Source organism: Rhipicephalus microplus, chromosome 3, assembly GCF_043290135.1.
Source record: "Rhipicephalus microplus isolate Deutch F79 chromosome 3, USDA_Rmic, whole genome shotgun sequence".
NCBI lineage: Eukaryota > Metazoa > Arthropoda > Arachnida > Ixodida > Ixodidae > Rhipicephalus > Rhipicephalus microplus.
This window is the reverse complement of record NC_134702.1, coordinates 72,384,898-72,391,113: the sequence shown is the minus strand read 5'-3', so window position 1 is coordinate 72,391,113 and position 6,216 is coordinate 72,384,898. Positions and strand designations below refer to the sequence as shown.

At 44.0% G+C, this 6,216-nt stretch overlaps 1 non-coding gene across 1 annotated transcript; it reads left to right on the top strand.

Moving 5' to 3' along the window:
- Positions 1–500: 500 nt before the first annotated feature.
- Positions 501–591, top strand: TRNAY-GUA (transfer RNA tyrosine (anticodon GUA)). Its single transcript is given in 2 exon segments — positions 501–537; positions 556–591. It is a non-coding gene; the product is annotated as a tRNA-Tyr (tRNA).
- Positions 592–6,216: the final 5,625 nt, after the last annotated feature.

Here is a 6,216-nt window from a genome sequence, read left to right as displayed (position 1 = left end):
TTGCGCACACCTGCAGTCTGCTGTATATAAAGTAGAACTTTTGTAAGCTACTAATAAGGACATCCGAGTTACTTCTGGTGCAAGATAACACTTCTCATGCAGCATAACGAAGGAACGTTTCGGGGAACAGTGAAATGAATAAAAAGAATCTTAAGAGAATGCCTCTTTCTTTTCGTTACGAAATGGAACCTGCAACAACTCTCCTCCTCTCGACCCCCTCGCCCACATGCGTACACGAACAAATGTTCAAGAACGCACAAGAAGTGGCGGCGATGTATGTACGAAATAGCTGTCAGAATTTATTCTGAAGAAAAAGTAGTGAGTTGAGGCAGAAAACAATAGAGGAGCAAGAAGAGAGTGCATTAACAATACCAGGGCAGTCATTCAAAAAGTTTGACGCAAGCAGCACCGAGATCATTGTTTATTGAAACACACCTAGCGCAGCAAGTGTGCCTACATAAATGTATTGGTATCAAAAAGAACATGTGGGCGCTTCGTCGCCGTCGATAGCTCAGTTGGTAGAGCGGTGGACTGTAGAGGTTCCGTGCTACGGACATCCATAGGTCGCTGGTTCGAATCCGGCTCGACGGAGTAGTCTTTTTTGTATTACTTTTTCTGTTCCTTGTATCTTTGTTAGGGCCGGGGAACATAGAAGGGTTGTTAGCTTTCTTTCTGTTTTGTCAAAAGAGGTGATGCATAAAACAAAAAAAATAATAATAAATCATGGATCAGGTTGTCAAGTCCGAGTGTTACTGAGTCTAGACGGACGCCTATAAGAAAGTTATGATCAAGCAGCCCTTGAAAAACTCTACCGTAAGTTCTCATCGCGCTGAGACGGGGACGAAGCTGCTAAACGACACGTGCGTCGTAAGTGTTTCGTCTCCAACACTCTCAATTCAAGATACCAAAAAAAAAAAGAAGTTAAATACCAAGGGCAGCGCTATTGCACAGCACCGCGCGAGGCCACGTCACCTGCTCGAGCGAATGAAGTCACAGGGATGCGGCAGTGTTTAGGTGGTGACAGCGCACCATCTGGGCGTGCACTGCATCTTTGCAGTGTTCAGTGGTGAACCTGTGTTCGTTATTGCTGGGCAGATGGTGGCCTTCACGCGCAAGATATATAGCGCCATGTACCCCTGGTTCCGAATAGAAGATCTTGGGGTCATAACATAATAATATCGGGCGTTTTACGTCCCAAAACCAGGATATGATAATGAGAGAGGTCGTATAGCGGACGTTTCTGGGAATTCTGCCCATCTGTTGGAGTGTAACATGCATCGACATCACACACGGGCCTCCACCACTTCGCCTTCATCGAAATTCGGCCGCCGCGTCCGGGATCAAACTCGCGACCTTCCGGTCTGCACTCAAGCACCCCGGCAGGTGGTCTTCGAGCATCTGCAGTGAGTGGCAGCAGTCGCAGTACGAGTCAGAGGGTACATCTTGCGAAGATGCACCCGAGCGAATGCTCTGCTTGTTGTGAAGCCTGAGTTGTGGCTGCTTGTTGTGACTGCTGGAGTGGTGACGTTTCGTGACGTATCGTCACGTCGCACCGCCGCATGTCCGGTGCGGCGAGCACCAAACCGGCACAGCGTCGCACCGCCGCATTGCAGCAGCCAATCACAGCGCGAAGAAGGAAACGTCACGATGACGTCCCACGAAGCAGGTGAACCAGCTAGTGGAGCTGCCATATTGCCAAATTTTTGTGCTGACAAGCTAGCTGCATCGGTGCCGGCAGTTTCGACAGAGCCACGAGTTCAGAAGCGGCCCGGTTTTCCACTAAGTTAATAATTTCACTTGTGCGGCAGGAGCCGGCACTTTGGAATCAGCGCTCGGCAACGCTAGGCCTTGCTTTGACAGATGGTATTTACATGTACTTCATTGTCAAATATTTTTTTTTCTTCCGGGCGCTTTTTTTGTAGTGTGAACTGCGCACGCAGCTGAGCTTTTCACGTGCGATAAAGTTTAAAACGCGTAAGTTTTAGACTCACACGGCGCGAACCTTGAAGCGTGACGTACGGCAAATCTGGAAAGCCATGTTTACCGGTTTCAAATTAGCAAGTGACATTCCATCGGGTTACACTCCGTAGTGATTGGAAAGGGAACGTAATGACAAATTTTGAGCGCCTATGACTTCTTTTCATAAAGTAATGTACGCCGGCGCTTATATTATGACCCCATAGAAGTGTTGTGGCGAAACGAGCCCGCGCCTTTCGAGCCGCTATGTAGCCTCGAGTAAAGCCCAAACCTCATAAGCGCGAAAATGCACGCGACAGCGACGAGCGATGCGACGTAGATCGTCTTCGCGCGATCAGTCGCTAGCGCAGGCAAACCTTCATTCACGCGACGGCTTCGGTGAGCGAACTCCATTGTTGCTGGCATGAGGCCGTCTACTCACACCAAGAAAACCGCGTAGTGAGCGGTACGCAATTTGAAAATAAGATATATTGTTGTGTAATGGAACGGAAAGGGTTTATGAATGCCTTGCGGCACTTTTTTTTATAAGCACATGCGTAAACATTGCGTGGGCCTCACATGAAAGCCACTTTTTACACTTCTAACGGAAAGTCTTGCAAACACTTTTCATGCGTCGTCTAACATAGCTGTGTCAACCAAATTGACTTAACATCAATCATTAGTTATGTACGTGTAGTACGAAATTGTTACGCAGTACACAGCTCGTGCAACGTTGGTGGCATTGAAAGGTTAAACATGGAAACATTTTTCGACTGTGAACAATTGCTCACTTTGTCATTGCAAGCATTAAAATTGCAATTGTGTTGGCCGATTTGGTGCATAGTATTGTGAGATATCTGAGTGGCAAATTCGGAAGCATTGATGGAACAATCAGTAAAAAGCGTGGAATGTCACATGTCATCTTGCCTTCAGAGTTCTTTTTTCTTGCTTCTCAGTTTGTGTCAACAATATTTCATTAAAAATGTTTGGAGGAATAGTGCATAATGTGTTTTTGTTACCTTTTCCTTTCTAGAAAATGTGAAGCTTTCATATAATAGATGGCGTAATTTAAGGGACACCTTTTCCAGGAAACTACGAGAACAGAAGAAAAAGAGCGTAGCCGGGACGGGGGAGGCAACGCCAAAATGGAAATTGTTCGATCTCCTCCTCTTCTTGAAGGACATCACCGAGCCACGTCCGTAAATCGAAGCTTTGTTTGTGGTTTATAGCAAACGTTGAAGCGTTGAAAGTAGCTGACACTTTAAAATGTTTTACTTGGAGCGGAAACACCTGACACCCAAACTGCTCCCTTCGTTGTGGCTACAGTGTCACTGACACATACTAAAGAAAAAATGGACACAACATTGGACTGATTATCACTTGTGAAGCTCATGTACTTAAAATTGGGTGCATTTCTTGGAAGTATTTTCATATAATATTTCAACTAATTTGCAACTAAATTTTCACTAACTAGCAACACGTTCCCCTCATATATCATTGATCTGCTATATGTTTGTCATTCATTTGGAAATCGGTAGAATTTCACTTGTGGAATCGATTTCTTCATGTTTAAATTGTTACCACAGCTTGCAGCATAATAGCAATTAGGAAGGTGGCGCTTTCGGGCCTGCACACTAGAAGCGATTGAGAGAAATGGGGAAGGAGCATTGAGCTAGGAAGGTTTTCAGCTACTTGTACATGAAGAATGTCAATACAAAATGGCGGAAGCGAATTAGAAAATTGACTGGTAAATACTTAGAAAAGAGCAGGGGGCCACACAAAAAAGAACTATCGGTTAAGAAGAAGGTGAAGGAAACAGCTACTGACACGTGAAGAATTGGCATGATTAAGAAGTCCGCACTAGAGATCTATCAAACTTTTAAGCACAAAATTGCAAAGGAATGGATCTATGATAATACTCGGAATAGTTCTCTACTGTTTGAGGCCAAGACAGGAGTATTGCGAACCAAGACATATCGGGCCAAATACGAAGGGGTAGACATGGTATGCAGCGTATGGGGAGAGGAGGAGGAAACTGCCGAATACTTGATAATGTTCTGTAAAGGGCTTCAACCTATAGTTCAGGATGATGGCGCAGAGTTTTTCAAAGCACTGGGGTTTAGAGACAGGGAGGGCAAAATAGACTTTAAGCAAGTAGAATTAACTAGAAGGAGGTTATCTGATTGGTGGCTAAAGTCAAGGCACGAGTGAAAATTAAGCCATTCACCGCAAAGTACCAGCCCTATACTTCACTATTTAGAGGGAAAAAAAGATAAATGTAGTTGTTCGTTCACTAAGTATTACGGCTAGGTGGCGTTAGCTGCCGCCTGAAGAGTAGAGCCACATCAATCCATCCATCCACTTCGACGGAGCATGCCAGCATAGAGATGAGTGGCGAAACTTGAGCCCTTGCCCTCCCTGTGAAAGCAGAAGAGGTCTGTGTTTCGGCAATGCCACCAGTGATGACTGCTACTTCTGCTAGTAGTCACTATAACCATTTATTTCAAATCAAACAAAGGAATAAGCACATAGTAAGAATTGTACAGGAGGTGCTATAGGCATAGACTGAAATGGGACCTTCTGCGCTTGTAAGGTGGCTATTGTACATGTTGCCCCCACTGTTAAATGTTGTAGCTAAGGGAATGAACAAAAGCATAATAGTGATATGAGAGTAGAGAAGGAGAAATGGAGTTGAGCTTTGTTGAAAGTTGTACACTTTAGGCCATTTTCTTTTTCATGTTGGAGAGATGTAGATGAAATTTAAGGTGGTGATCAAGTTCCAGACCTACAAATGCTGTAGAGACAATGCTGATATGAGGAAAAGATGACAAATTTGGTCTTAATATTGTTAATTTGCAGGTTCTTATTTTTACATCAAGTACGCATTCTCAAAAAATCTTCATTTAGCTTATTGATAGTGTAGGTATGCAGCGATTAGAAATAACGATCCTCATGTCGTCAGCATTAGACACAATTAGATGAGAGGTAAGTCATTAATACAAATTAAGACAAGTAGGAGACCTAATATGGCCCCCTGTGGTACACCCATCTTAGTAGTTACTTCTTCAGAATAAGAGCCAGATATATCGATGGTTTGTTTTCTATCCTGTAAATAACTCTGTATAAAGAGCAGAGGTGGACCGGTTATTCCAATAGCTTCAAGTTTTGCTAAATGAATGGGGTGATCAATAGTGTCAAATGCTTTTGAAAGGTGTATGAATATGGATGTTGCAAATTCACCTTGATCAGTCGCTTTTTTGACTTACCGGTAAGTGTTATAAGAGCTACATTTATTGAAGAGCGGGAGCAAAAGTCATACTGATGACGAGAAAGAATGCTGAATTTATTCATGTAAATTGTGATTCACTTGTCGATTATTTTTCTGTAATGCAATATGCCTGCTTGTGACAAATTCTCTGAAACACCGTGAAGAATTCTCGCTACAAAGAAACCGTAGATAGATGGTACATCTTCACATATATGTATGCCATTGAATTCCTTCGCTTATTTTTGAGTTGCAACAATTCTTAACAGTAGCGCAAGTCCAACTCGGTGTAGCAGTGGCTAAGGTGTTCAGCTGCTGACCCGAAGGTCGCAGGTTTGATCTTGGCTTGGGCGGTTGCATTTCAATGGAGGCAAAACAGTAGAGGCCCGTGTGCTGTGCAACGTCAGTGCACGTTAAAAAGAACACCAGATGGTCAGAAGTTTTCGAGCCCTCCACTACGGCGTCCCTCACAAAATGCAAAACCATTACGTGAAATCGTAATGTAACCCCAACTGTCTCAGACTGGCAACATAGAGATTGCTACACGCTTATTTTCAGTGCCATAATGCATAGTAGCTAGTGCATGCATTCCAAGAAATGTATTTGTTACTGCTGTATTCTTCATGGCACTAGTTATGTAGCTGCTTGTTTTCCTCATAGAACAAGCAGTAACCTGGACGAAGATTGCGGAGATGCCACCGACGATGCAGCAGTGGTGTTTGCATCAATGTTGCCCCCTCGGTGTGCCAGTGCTCAGAGCGAAAGTGATTATTGCTCTGACACACCAGACCACACCATACCCTCTTCTCCCACTTTAGATCACAGTAACTTTTTCTTTCGACCTATTTCTGCTCCCCTTATTCCCACCCTTTCCACACAACCATCCACCTCAACACCTGTCCTGTCTACCCCTTTAACGCCCATCCCACTATGTCACACGCGACGCACAACACAAACAAAGAAAACAAACAAAAGAAAAAATAAAGTTGATGAGG